Source organism: Pipistrellus hanaki (genome assembly GCF_964339955.1).
Source record: "Pipistrellus hanaki genome assembly, chromosome: 7".
NCBI classification, from domain to species: domain Eukaryota; kingdom Metazoa; phylum Chordata; class Mammalia; order Chiroptera; family Vespertilionidae; genus Pipistrellus; species Pipistrellus hanaki.
This window is the reverse complement of record NC_140509.1, coordinates 75864619-75880149: the sequence shown is the minus strand read 5'-3', so window position 1 is coordinate 75880149 and position 15531 is coordinate 75864619.

The window sequence follows — 15531 nt, the reverse complement described above, 5'->3', positions numbered from 1 at the left end:
CCCCGGAGAGGGTTAAAGCCCAGCCGGAGCCCTGGCCAGCGTGCTCAGTGGGTAGAGCGTCTGGGCATAGATTGAAAGGTCCGGGCTCCTCGCCCCATCCCAGGCAGAGGGCCTGCAGGAGGCAGTTCATCAATGATTCCCTTACATTAGGGGTGTCGAACTCAATCAGAGAAGGGGCCAAAATCTAAAATCCAGCCTAAATCGAGGGCCGAATGGTTTACTGAACAGTCATAAACTGACAATGTCATAAACTGACAGCGGAGTGCAGTGATGACAGCGCGGTGCGGGCCACATTGCAAGGCCTGGCGGGCTGGGTTTGGCCCGCGGGCCTTGTGTTTGACACATGTGCCTTACATCATTGATGCTTCTCTCCCTCTCCCTGAAAGCAATAAAAGTAGATATTAAAATTATTAATAAGCTGAAACCGGTTTGGCTCAGTGGATAGAGCATGGGCCTGTGGACTGAAGGGTCCCGGGTTCGATTCCGGTCGGGGGCATGTATCTTGGTTGTGTAAGACTTAAGAAAATACTGCCTGCCTTGTTGTTTGCTACTGCCTGCATTGTTATTTGCTTCCCGCCCAGCCGAGTTTCCCGCCGCAGCTGAGTTTGAGTTTCCCGCTCAGTTGAGTTTCCCGCTCAACTGAGTACTGCTGATAGAGCCACCCCCGCCCTGGGCTTGACCCTGAGAGCCACTACTGTCCCAAGTCCAGAGGTCCTAATCAGAGAAAAACATCTGTTTCCCTCCAAACCAACTGACCTGGACAAGCTACTTGTGGTTTTTGCCCTTATAAGCCCGCTGTAAACCCTCAAGGGGGCCCTTCCATCAGCCTCTGAGCTGGAGGTTGGGTCCCGGCGCCGGTCAATAAACCTTTTGCTTGTTGCATCGAGACAGGTGTTTGTGTGTTTCGTGAGGTCGCCTCCTCCGTGTAGGACAAAAGGCCTATCCAGGTCTTGCAGTTGCAAGCAAGTCCCCAGTAGGAGGTGTGTAAGAGGCAGCTGATTGATGCTTCTCTCTGATCAATGTTTCTAACTTTCTATCCTCTCTCTTCCTCTCTGTAAAAAGTCAATAAAATATATATTTTTAAAAATGTTTAAAAAAATAAAATTATTAATAATAATAATAATACTCCAGTTTGATAGTGTCTGGCTTACGGTAGCTTGCCACGTGAAGAAAGCAATGGGAGGAAAACTCGCCTTTTCTTACTTTTTGTTTGAGTGTTAGGAAAGGGTAGAACTGAGGTGGCGGTTGCTGTTCCTCTTATTTACAGATTGGGGAGGATTGTTTTCTCTTTCTCGATGGTATCCCTCCTAACTCCACTTAGTTCTCATTTTTGTTTTCGTTTTCCCCATTATTGCGCTCCTCCCCCCTTACCTTCTAAGTTTATTCCTGCAGCCCACTGCCTGGGACAAGTTTTATTGTAATATTTCCTCTCATTGGGGTGTATCACTTCTGTCTGTATGCTGTTGACATGCATTTTAATTTTTTATCCTATTAGGATATTATTAAAAGAAGTTTGCACACTCAATATTTTTAAATTTCTAAAATTATAGGAACAGCATCTTTTATTGCAATATAAAATACCTCCTATTGATTATTTAGTGGTTAGGCCTCAGGTACTAAGGATTCAATGGCAAACAAAACAGTATACTAGTCCAAAAAATAAATACAAAATTAGTAGTATCTTAGGAAAATCCACGAGTATGACTAAGACACAAGTCAAAATAGACTTGCACAGAGTAGGCTGAGAGAATTCTGGAATACTAGAGACAGGCTTAAGGTTTTCCTCAAAACAGTCTGGGTTCATTCTCATAAGTGGTTAAACAAAGAATCAAAGCTCCCAAATAGAGCTCGAAAAAAAATGTAAAGCAAGATTATCAAGCTTATTCTGATAATAGTAAAAAATTCAGTAATGCATTCATAAAAGTCAAGTTAAACCAATATAATCTACAGGATGGTTTAGACACAAAATTTACCCTTATGAAACTAAATAAATTACTTTGAAATATAGACTTTACTATCACTCTTGAAAGAATTATGAGAGCTGATGCTGAAACCGGTTTGGCTCAATGGATAGAGTGTCAGCCTGCAGACTGAAGAGTCTGGATTCCGGTCAGGGGCATGTACCTTGGTTGCGGGCACATTCCCAATAGGGGGTTTGCAAGAGGCAGCTGATCAATGATTCTCTCTCATCGATGTTTGTAGCTCTCTATCCCTCTCTCTTCCTCTCTGTAAAAAATCAATAAAATATATTTAAAAAAACAAAGAATTATGAGAGCCAAAACCGGTTTGGCTCAGTGGATAGAGTATCGGCCTGCGGACTGAAAGATCCCAGGTTTGATTCCCAGGTGAAGGGCATGTACCTTGGTTGTGGGCACATCCCCAGTGTGGGGTGTGCAGGAGGCAGCTGATTAATGTTTCTAACTCTCTATCCCTCTCACTTCTTCTCTGTAAAAAATCAAAAAAATATATATTTTTTTAAAAGAATTATGAGAATATCTACACCCAAATAATAATTTTGGTGTCACAACTTACCCTTATGGCGATAAAACCATATCTTCGATGTACAAGAAAATATTTAGCTTTATATTTTCTATGGCAATCTATGCCTGGCTTCAAGTCAAAAGAAAGGTCAAAACACATCTCTGCTTTCTAATACTCTGGAAATTACTGTGTGATCAGTAAGGAGATCATTTCTATTATCCCCAATTCTTACATTAAAGTACAAGTTTAAGAAAAATATAGCTGGGCTCCATATTGAATTCACATAGCATAGTCCATGGCTGATGTGTTTTTCTACAGAACAAGTGTGAATAATGAAGTATCTTTCTAAAAGCTGGTTACCAACACCTTGCAATAACGCTCTAGTCTTCATTAGGGTTTATGATTGTAGAGCAATATGGAACCAACATTCTGGAGTTCATGGCATTGGGCCTTTGTTAGCTACCACACATTTACTCCTGAGCTACTCCAGGAGCAGGCTAGGAAGAAATCAGTTTTCTATCTCATGCAAGGTTGGCATTTTTAGGAAGCATATTATATGTTCGAGTTCCTGATGCATAGGTAAATTTTCACTGATATCTTGGCTGGCTGCTGGGGTCATGCTCCTTTCTGTAATGTTGAGACCAGTCCTTCCCTGCTACTTCTTCCTGGAAATGCCCATGCCCAGAAGTGAGTAGTCTGTAGCCTCCACCCTCTCCAGTAATCCCTCATCCACATCCATAAGGAAATGATTTAGAATCTTGCACCCCACATTATAAGTTCCCTGTTTAGCCTAGAACCAGTGTCCCTCCACCAAGTTTAGCTAAAATCAGACTTACTTTGGTCACAAGTCTTTTCTGCTTTTATACACATCTCTGCATAAACTTTAAAGTTAATTTCTTAATGGACTATAAGCTGTGAAAATGGTGAGAATATAACAGATTTTGAGGAAAAGAATCAGGTTAATCAGAAATCATGTTAATTAGAAATTATGCTGCTTATTTCCCCTGTCCTCAGTAGGCCAGCATTGAAACTATTGTGATTTAAAACATCTTGGGTCTCCAAAATAAATTGTCTTACATTAGGATGGCCGACATTTGTGCATAGTAAATGTTGTACGATATAAGGAGAGAAAGGGCCTATGAAAAGTATTTTATGACTTTATACTCCTAAAATAAATTCTAAATGTAAATATTTTTAAATATTCAACTTACGTTCTGTAAGAATAAACCAGAAATAAATCAGAACACAGTCACCTATAGGGGTCAGTATAAACTTAGAATTGGAAGAGCATATCCTGATTAAAGACAAATGATGTTAGTGAAGAGAGTGTTGGGTATTTATTTAAAAAAAAAATAAAAAGAACAAGCTATAATGTTAAAGGTACAAACACTCTCTTAAATTATTATCTTAATCAGTAAAATAGCAAGAAACAATTTTCTTTCTACACAGATCCCCCCCCCCCCCCAAATCTGAACCAGTAATTCCCATAACAATCAGATATGTTTATACTAGTGAAACAGATGACTGCAAAAATGTAATATTTACTTCAGGCAGAACATATATAAATTTAAATATATATATATATATATATATATATATATATATATATATATATATATATATATATATATATATAATTCTTTTTTTATTGATATTTTACAGAGAGGAGGACGGGAGAGAGATAGAGAGCTAGAAACGTCGATGAGAGAGAAACATCGACCAGCTGCCTCTTGCACACCCCCTATCGGGGATGTGCCCGCAACCAATGTACATGCCCTTGACCGGAATCGAACCTGGGACCTTTCAGTCCGCAGACCGACGCTCTACCACTGAGCCAAACTGGTTTTGGCAGAACATATATAAATTTAGAGAGCAAAAGCAAGTACTCATCATGTAAATAACAGAGTAAAGAATTCAAGTGTTTCTAATGTTTAATATACTATTTTATAATCCTTGAGAATGATTACTTACAGAAATGCTAATGGCATTTACAGAACATTTTGTATCTCAAGGGCAGTTAGCTAAAATATGTTCAGCACTAGGCTGGTGTGGTTCAGTCGTTGAGCATTGACCCATGAACCAGGAGGTCATGGTTTGATTCCCAGCCAGGGTTGCTTGCTCCATCCCCAGGAGAGGGCATGCTGGAGGCAGCCGATCAATGACCCTCTCTCATCATTGATGTTTCTCTCTCTCCCTCTCTCTTTCTCTCTGAAATCAATAAAAAATATATTTTTTAAAAATCTGGAAATCATGTATAATTTTTCCCATATTGATTTATTATTTTCTATTTAAAAAAAAATTATGTTGACAGTGCTCAATGAATAGCTGTTGCTAAACCTTGTAATATCAGCAAGTGTGGAGAAATGCAATCTATATTATCTATTGAGAAAATCAATAGGTTTCCTTCCTACCTCCTCCCCCATCCCCTAAATTCCAATAAAATAAAAGAGCTTAATGCAAAATAATATTAAGTTGAACTCTAGCTCACAAAGCAAAATTTCATTTTCTATCTTTTTCTTCCTTGGTGATAAAAGGGTTCTATGCGGTACGTTATGATAAAACATCTCAATATAACTGCATTTGTCTACTGAATGGGACCTGAAAACATGTGACCACCTTTATATGAGCTGGGATAGAACAAATGACTTTCTTGGAAACAAAACTGAATCTATGGCTTGTTTTGGAATTTAACTTAGAAAGGCAGAAATATGAGTTGCCACAAATTTTTAACTAAGAAATACCCCACAACCTTGAAGGATTTTAAAACGTTTCTTCTCAGCTTATAGAAATATCAAGACAATTGAAAGGTTCACAGCATTCAAATCGTCCTCTATTCTAGAAGTCTTGATTGAGGAAATTGGGATTAAAGAGATGTGGAGGAGGAAGCAAGTCTTGCAGAACAAATGGTTGTTTTGACAACAAAACACATGAGATGCTTTCAATCATTGAGGAGAGAAGCAGAAAGATAAACAACTGAAAGAATAAAGCTTGATTGTGAGCATTATGTAAGTGAATAACAAAACACTTCGCCCACAGTGTGATTGCCAATAATTCCGTCATTATAGGTACATCTTATCTGTTATTTGTCGTTTTCAGAACCCCCAGGGGATTTTTAATTTAATATTTACTTACAAGTAAAATAAGATTTTTCAAATGCATTTATTCCTTCCCCAAAATGCTTGCGGCCAGTGTTAGTTGTTACAAATGGATTGATCTTTTTATTCTTCAAGAGCTTTTCAGTTCTTCTTCAATAATACCCTTTCTGTGGGCCTTGGTAGTGGAACAATGTCATAAATTCTTTTGACTTTCACAGCTTGACCTTCCTTCTGTAGTTAAAGTCAGAATGAAGGCTTCATAAAAATTGGGCATTATGCTGGAGAGATTTGTGTGGGCATTATATGTGCCAACCAATAAATATGGTAGCTCTTATATAAATAAAACCAATATCTTGTCTGAGAAAATAAATAGCTGCTATCCTCAAAATCAGTTGTTGATTCTGCGTATTTTAATATTTAAATAAGTATTTCAATTCCAAATAAGAGTTTTGTTCTATATATTAGGAGATGTTCAAATTTTGCCTTGAAACTACATGTGAAGACACTTGCAACTTGAGTCAGAGTGTTTAAGATTGAGAATCCTGACTTAATTTATAAGGTTATTGATTGTGTCCTGGGGTACAGGAGAAATATTTAGAGTACCACATGCCAACAAAAGAGTATGGTGAACATTCATTCACAATTTCTCCAGATTAGGAATAACCTCTCCTTCAACACACATATAATATCTCAACCAGAACTTTCATAATTACTATAATGCATTGAAATGGTCAACTCTTCTTTTGTGAAAATAGACCTAGCTTCAGTGACAATTTATATAATACCCTCAATATGCTCCTTCTCTGCCCCCCTTCCCACCCCATAAATTTGAAAGGCTCAATCAGATCTGTGTTGCTGTGTGTGTGTGTGTTTAATTCCTCAATAAATACTTGGAAGATTTAGATATCTATTTTTAATTAAGTTATGTCTTTGAGCCAGTTTGGTCTTTCTTTGTAAAATGGAAATTTAATTAACCTTATCTTTAGGGACTTTATAATCTAGGTAGGAAGTTCACTTACCAAATACTAAGTTTTGACTGCTAGTACCGAATTTAAAATTTAGTTTTTAAAATATTCTGTGTAAATCATTGACTGCTTCCTTTTTCTTTCCTAAAAAAAAAAATTCAATTATGAATTTACCTTATAGAATCACTATTCAAAAAATTATTTGCTTTTTGTTCTTTACTAGTTTTTTATTAGTAAAGTTTGATTTGATTGTGCAGTTAATTATTATAATGGCGACTCTCAGATTTTGACTCCATGATCTTACATGCTCATGTATGCAATGATGGCAGAGTCTGTATTCCAACCACAATTTGTGTGGTTAAAAGATCCACAAACCTTGCAACATGATGCCTTCTTCCTCTTTTTAGACTTTTCTGTTTATTCCTGCTGTACCTGCTGATTGTTGTTCTTTTCAAGCAAGCTGCACTGTCTGACATAGGAGAGGCAAACTGAGAAGAGGGTAACCATCAGGGGACTTGGAAGTAAGGCATATGTAGGGTTAAGCCCTGTACCCATTAACGGTGGCACTTGGAGAAACTTTCTTAAGTGGTCTAAACCTGGGTTTCCTCATTTTCAAAAGAAGAGTCATGATACCAGTCAAGTTTTTAATCTGAGGGTTAGTGGACTCATATCTATAAAACACTGGTACTGACTGCAGTTGGCGCTTTGGGTCAACTGACAGGCTTCCGAGGGCTTGGGAACTGGACACCTTGAACTGTAATTTCCTTTATATGGTCTTAAAAGTTGTCTTTGCAGATAAAATTAAGTGGAAAATTATGTTATTAAAACATTACTTGAAAAATATATGAAATGCTTCTACTTCATTATCAGGTATAATTGGTCATCAGCTCTGGTATCAGTTCTAGAAAATATTTCCATGAAAAAGAATTATAAGAAGTGCATCCTAACATTTTGAAGAAGGATACCTTTGTGGGCATTTGGCCTAGAGCAATCACCCTTGTTGGCCATGTATATGGTCACAGGGTATCATCTGTGGGTGGGGAGGCGCCAGGAACAGGAAGGAAGTCTTCTCTTAAAGGCTCGCTCATTTCTCTTTAATGAAAGCTCCCCACTGAACTAATACCCAAACCAGAACTTTCATAATTACTATAGCAATTATGGGGTGACGTAGTGTCTACTGGAAAGGAAGTGAGGCCATGTAGGTCTTCAGCTGCTGAAAGTTACAAACTGTTTCCTCTTCTTGAGAAAGTCGGTTTTGGGGAAAAGATAGAAAATTAGGGGAACAATAATACCTGAGGATCCCCAGCGTCTCACACTTCAGAGCTGTGGATAACACAAAGATTCCTTAGCTGGGTATAATATATCCTAAAACGTACATTTTGAGATCTGGTCTTATTAAGAGATTGCTGGGCACACTTCTACCCTCAAAATGACTCACAGTATTTCAGCAACACTGGGGGTTTCACAGCTCGGTGTGGTTTGCAACAACCTTTGCCTCACCATAAAAGAATGGTGAATAATTTTGTGTTTTAATATCCTCTAAAATGAAATGTCATGTAGCTATATCAGTATACTCTTTTTTTTTTTTAAATAACATGGAGACTGATCATATTATGATGTCTACCTTCATATACAAATTATGCAAACATTATAACTATATAAAAATGGCCACAAACAGGAAAACAGTAAAGGAGTGGTAATATTTCAAAACATTGTCTCTAGTATATTTAGATAAAGAAATTGTGGTTCATGTGATTTAAAAAAAATTATTATGTTTTTGAAATATTCTTTAGCGGACAGAATTTTTTTTTAAAAAAAACCACACACTACAATAAAATAATGTATTGAGTGCTAAGTATGTGCAAAATCAGAGCTAGGTACAGTGGGAATAAAAAGATTAATAAGAGCTTGGCCGATGTAACTCAATGCTTAAGTGTCAACCTATGAGCCAGGAGGTCACAGTTCAATTCCTAGTCGGGGCACATGCCCAAGTTGCGGGTTTGATCCCCAGTGTGGGGCATGCAGGAGGCAGCCAATCAGTGATTCTCTATTATCATTGATCTCTCTCTCTCTCTCTCTCTCTCTCTCTCTCTCTCTCTCTCTTTCTCTCTCTCTCTCCCTTCCTCTCTGAAATCAATAAAAATATATAAATAAATAAAAAGATAAATAAAAGAATATGCCATACTAAAAGAGTTGTGTTGTAGCATGGGAGCTGAGATTTAGACAATACAACATAGGTTATAGGATGTAACGAGTGTCACAGGAAGGCTCAGAATAACTGCTGTACAGATGCCGGGAAGAAGGAATTATGACTATGGCCTTGTGTTATTTTTTTCATTTACTTTTTATGCATAAAGGTCAGCTTTGGACCAGTGAATAACAAAACAAAATCCATTAAATAGATCCGTGTGCACCTTGAGAACATTTTACTTACTATTCATATTTTATAGACTAGGAACCTTGTTGCTGGTATTTTATTGAATCTCTTTTCTCCTAGGTTTGGAAATGTGTGGTAAAGGAAGACAAAGGTAATTTAATTCCAACAGACCTGTTCTGACATGACTCTAATAAATTAGAAACACACCTGGGAATTACAGAAGCTTAAAGACAACTCTCAATTCATTTCCTTATCAAAAAAATAAATTCACACTGAATTTTAAATGCAAAAATAACCTTTATTGAGACTTATAATGAGGATGTAAAAAGCTTTTATAATTAGGCAGTGGTTTATAGACTTCAAACGACTGAACTCATGACTTCTTGAGCATTTCTGAAGCATTAAAAAAAAAACACAAAAAACATCTCTTTTAACAAATGTGAAATCTCATCCTACTCTTCCCAGAATGGTCATCTGACATCAAGATAGAAAGCATACATAGAGAATAAGAGGAGAAAGGAAATCAAATATCTATGGTACTTATCACTCCATTTCAATTCAGAACACAGTTTTCTGACAGTTATAGTTACACAGGTCACATGTAAACACTATTCAAAGTGTTTCAAGAATAGGATGGCAGCCGAAACTGGTTTGGCTCAGTGGTAGAGCGTTGATCTGCAGACTGAAAAGTCCCAGGTTCGATTCCGGTCAGGGGCATGTACGTTGGTTGCAGGCACATCCCCAGTAGGGGGAATGTGGTCGATGTTTCTCTCTCTAGCTCTCTCCCTTCCTCTCTGTAAAAAATCAATAAAATATATTAAAAAAAAAAAAAGAATTTGGGGGAGATAATAGATCAACCGAAGGACTTGTATACATGCATATAAGTACAACCAATGGACATAAAACTCTGGGGAGGGAGGGTATGTTTGGGAGGGAGGGAGGGAGGGGGGGAAAAAATCAATAAAATATATTAAAAAATAAAATAAAATAAAATAAAAAAAGAATAGGATGGCAGAATGATTACAAAATAGAATTAAGCATTTTATTTTATTCAATTGTCATCCTTTATTTTAGGTTCTAAAGAGAGACAAATATGGCAGGTGCATAATAACTAAACTGACAGGAAAATGGAATTAAAGTAGCTAGACTTTAATTACTTTATTCAGAATATATTGAGCACAATTGACAATACTAGCATTTTAGGAATTACAAAAAAGAGAACACAAGAATATTTTGATTGTGTTTTGAATTTATTCTCATGGAAATTCTAAGAAGTTTTCTTGAAGAGAAAAAAAAAGAAATTCTTTGGTAACTATACATGTATCTGCAGTGACCAATAATTATAATATTGAATTTTTAAAGGAATGTTTTACATGCCAACGACATCATGCTCTAGCGGACAGGTCTATTTCAACAGTAGGTCTATTTCAATTGTGAGGTTCTGGCAACCTACAGCGGTGACTTTTCAACTTTCTTGGGCTACCACCTAAAGATAAAAATACACTAAATGCACAATAAGATAATCTAGTTCATTCCCTCCCCTTTGAGGCTGAATCGTGTGTTAGTCACCCACACAGATGTGAAACTTTTCTATTCTCAAAGCTCCTCTGTAAAATGAGGCTAATAAGATTTGGCCTCCTTAAAGTCAGGATTAAATCAAAGGATGTCGGTAAAAGACTTAGAATCTGTGTCTTACACATATTCGAGAGTAAAAATAAAAAAATAATAAAAACAGCAGCTATTACGATTGTTGTTTTAATAAGCCAATACAGTACCTCTTAAATTATTCAACATTTCTTTCAAGAAACTTTTTCTCTTATATTTCTTTTAGACAATTGAATTCCCTATGCTACCATTCAGTCTATACCCAGCACTTAAAGGCACAGTCCTCTAATTTGTTTATTTCTAATTTGTCAATTTCTAACCTCCTGAGCTCTCTCAGGATAGGGCCACTGTCTTCAATTTTTCCCCCCAGTTCAAAGCAGTGAGTCAAGCACACAGGTATAGCTAATATATAAGTAACCTATTATTTTATTCCTTTAAAATTGATTTTATTTTTGAAAAAATAACATACACATCATTTATAAGTCAAATATGTATAACAAAATACAGTAATTTTCTGTCAAACTCCTCCAATTCCTTTCCCCAGAGGCAATCACTATTGACCTTTTTAGAGATTTCTTCTTCATGAGTGTATGTATTTCTCAGGACTATGTATAGACTCCTATATTTTTATTATTCAATTTTAAGTACTGCCTATTTATTGACTTTCTGATATGGTGATTAGGATTTAGCTCCTGAAATTTTCCATCTCTGCTTCCTCTCCCTATTGCCACAAACAAATTACATTAAAAATTGCTATCACGTGTTTTATCAGGTTCTTTTGTCTCTCAAATATTCCTTTATATCTCTTTGAGAATATTTGAACTTTTTCTCCTTCTAAGATAATGGCTGCTTGTTAATATCTGTTATTTCTGTATTCACTACAGTTCTTTGTACTTTTTGCTAGCTTTTCCTTGGTTACTGCAATCCCCTTGTTAAAGTTAATATTTCTTTTGTTGTTGTTAATCTTCACCTGGGGATATTTTTCTATTGATTTTTTAGAGAGAGTGGAAAGAACGGGGAGACACACACAGAGCGAAACATCGATGTGAGAGAGAAACACACGCCTTGGCTCAGGCAGGGGATCAAGCCTGCAACCTAGGTACGTGCCCTTGATTGGAATTGAATCCGGGACCCTTCAGTCCATGGGCCAACGTTCTAGCCACTGAGCCAAACTGGCTTTATTTTTAAATATAAAGTTAGTAATTCTTTATATTAAACTATGCCTGTTCAAATTACTATGATTCAGTCCTGACTGCTGCAGGCCCTTTGAGCCTGTACGCTAAGCCCAAGGAGGCGTCTGCCACCCTCAGGGTAATAGTGTGGTATGCATACTCCTCTCCATCCATCCCTGACCATCTACCCGTTTATTCCCCTGGCTCTCCTGGCTGCTTTGTTCTCTGCTCCTGTCCATCCCTAAACACTTCTTGTTTTTCCCCAGAGTACTGAATTTCCTGTAGTTTTCAGGGTTCACAAAGCAGATTGATACTCCTGGGCCTGCAATGCAGGCGGTTCCCTCACTCTAGAAATAGCTGAGTTCATCAGCAGAGTCATCTGCCAGCACCGCTCAATGCCACCATTTCTGCAAAGACTCCTGGACCCTTCTTCCTCTCTCTTCCAATTACGTAGTTGTTTTTGCCTTTTGCTCCCTTAGGGCACAGCCATTCACAGGTCTGTCTCTCTGAATTAACAGTAAACCCGTTATCTTTCCTTCTATTTCCAGACTTAGCTCGTCGCCCTCTAGTTATATATCAAGAACTCCATAACCTTTGTGAAATGGATGAATGTGTTTAATTTTTCAGGAATCTAATTTACAGTTTCTTCCTTAGAGAAATGAGCCATGAATATAAAGCACAATCAAGTTAAGATTTTAGGAGAGGAGGAAATGGTAGGAGGATGCTCCCTGGATGTGTAGCCTCATTTCCACTGCTGTCTCCACAATGACACCTGTCCTGCCCTGCTAGTCCAGAGCAGCTGGCAGGCCAGCGTGAGCCAGCGTGAGCCAGCGTGGAGTTTTTCACAGCTCATAAGGCTGAGGCACAGGGAACTTCCATTTAATCGGGGTAAGGTGACACTTCTAATTTAGGCAAAACAAAGGGGCAATGTATTGCAGTTCTCTGGTGAACATTTACATTTATAGGTCAACATGTGTGATGGAGAGTCTGTAGTTTTCAAAAAAAAAAATTCAGAATTTAACATGCCATAGAAACCTTAAATTCGTCAATTTAAGATTCTATAGTACTGACCTGGAATATACTTGGGTTAGAATTTTACCTAGACATGAAGACTGCTACATCGGACTACTATGATTCTTTTGGATGGAAGTAAGACATTAGCCACAATAATGGCAGAAAAAATTAACTCCAACTATGAAGCAAAGATTCCTGGATTTTCCAGGGACTGTCTCAATCATCTTCTTTGAAATGCAGATACTTAAATATGTGTTATTAAGTTCCTATTTTGTTCAAACACTGTGCACGTTGGTAGAGATATAAGGTTAAATAAATCTTAGAGTACACACGTTAGTTTGGGAATGACTCACAAAATATACCGATGTTCGTATTAGGCACACAAAATATTACTAATACTTGCATTTGACTAGTGTTTAAACTCAGTTAAAACACTGACGTTTAGTTTTTATGTAACTACAGGATGGGACAAGAGTAGCTTTACTAGTTGTTCATGTGGGAGATAAAATAAATAATAATACAAGAATAGACTCTGTGTTTCATGTCATCACAACTGTAAATCTATCTTTGCCCTATCTTTATAACTAAAGAAACATTACTGACGTTTATTTGTTTAAAAGCATATGCTTAACATCACATTGATTTTGTTAAGCATATGCTATATTATCTTACACATTTTTAAATTCTAACTTGCTTGGCTTCACATGTATTAAACAAATTGAAACTACCAAAGGAGAGAGCATCAAGGAAATACATACGACATTTTAAGCACAGTTCTTCCAAAGTATTATGGCCTGCATGGCCATTCGGTTTATCTTCATGATTTACCGGTACACATTAATTTATGCATGTATTTATTCACCAGACATTAGACACTTACGTGTCAGGCAGGAGACCAGGCATAAGACATATAAGATGGGGTGGCCACTGTCTTCAAGGATCTCACCATTTAATGGGAAGACAATGACTGTACATAACTCATGGTTTGATTAGGACACTTAGCTGAACAGTACCATGAGATTAGTAAAACGAGATTAAACCTGACCTGTGTTACTCTAAGAACTCTATGGTAGAATAATTTTTTCCCGGGATGGGGGAGGCAGGGTTGGAGAAACCTCGAAGAAAAAGCAATAAAGTGACAAGACCCTAACTATAGGCCTTGCGTTTGGCCTTATTATGCTTATATGTATGTTGTCCTAGGAATCTGTAGTTACACTCTATCTCAAACAGATTTGCAAAACAAAGATAATAAAGATGTTCAGATTTGTGAGTTGTCAAATCTTCCCAGAAACACAGCAAGCATTTGCTGTGAAATATCAATGAAAACACACTCACACACACACACACACACACACACCACAGAAAACAGCACTGAGGGGAAATTAATTTTTTTTTTCATTTTAGATGGGAAAGATGTGTACACTCATTTTAAATGCATTAACTGGAAAGAAACAGAAAAGAGCATAGTTAGGGGGGAAAGATAATTCATTGTACAATTTATGATAAAGGGGTACAATTTCGTGGGCAGAAATTACCTTATGATGGTGTAAAAAGAAAGGAGACGTGTGATTGATGAGAAATTAACAAATATTGTTTGAGTTTGAATGAAATGTGGAAACAGTAAGAGCCAGGAAGATCGATTGTACTTCAATTGCAAGTGAAATGAGACTGGGGAGCCCTGGACAAAAGTAAAGCCAGGGTTCAACATGGCAGAGGATTTGGAAAATGAGTTAGCAGCACAGATGGTGATTGCATAGCCGGGGTATCAACTCATTCCTCAAATGGCCTTAGTCATTTTGTGGAATAAAAAGTTAATTATTACATCACACTGTGATTTGGAACCATTTTAATCTTATCACAACTTTTCTACATGGAGGATAGAATAGACCTTTAAAAGAGCAGTTTGTTGGTAATAAAATTTAAAACCTCCAGGGGAACACAGATTTCTGTTTAGAGCACTTCCTCTCCTCTATCAGTTACCTCGGAATTGTTTTTGTTATCACATTTCTTTCACAGTGTAAGATTTTCCTTTCCATCTGGACTTACGGTTGCTAGTTAGTATCAATGTTGAGACAGAAAAACGTCATGTTAATTACTTGGTCAGAGAACCTCTCAAAGGACTTAAAAACAGATTGAGAATGGAAGATGCCAGACTACTTTAAATTTAATTAACTTGCCATATAAATCTTGAAAAACAATGACCAGATCTTTAAAATTTCAAGATCAAACATTAAACCACTTATGTGTCAGGTGCAAGATTAAAGATTTAAAAGATTCATTTTCTTTGTTACACAAAATTAATCCTCCTTTAATGTGCGTTGTTCTTATAATTTTGTGATTTATCCTTGCGCATTTAAACTTACCATATTTTTTCCTTGTTTTATTGTAATTTTCTTTGTGGGCAGGGACCACTGAAAACCTTTAATTGTGCCACGTGTCTCTAACTGCTGAATAAATAGTAGTTGACTGAGTCATGAGGATCTGTTTCCATGATTGCCATCTTTCTACACATAATAATTATTATATTTTTATCCTAGCTTTCTATCTACATGGGCAAGAGTGGTCTGAATGTGGACTAGGAAGTGGGTATAGGTATGGACTATGACATCACTATTTTAAAAATATTTATGCCCTTTTTTACATATATATCATACATATTTATGAACATATATACATACACATAAATATGCATACACACACATGAATCTATATGTATGAACCATGACCCATACATTGTTCATAGTGGTAATATCTTTCTTTCTTTCTTTCTTTCTTTCTTTCTTTTTCTTTCTTTCTTTCTTTCTTTCTTTCTTTCTTTCTTT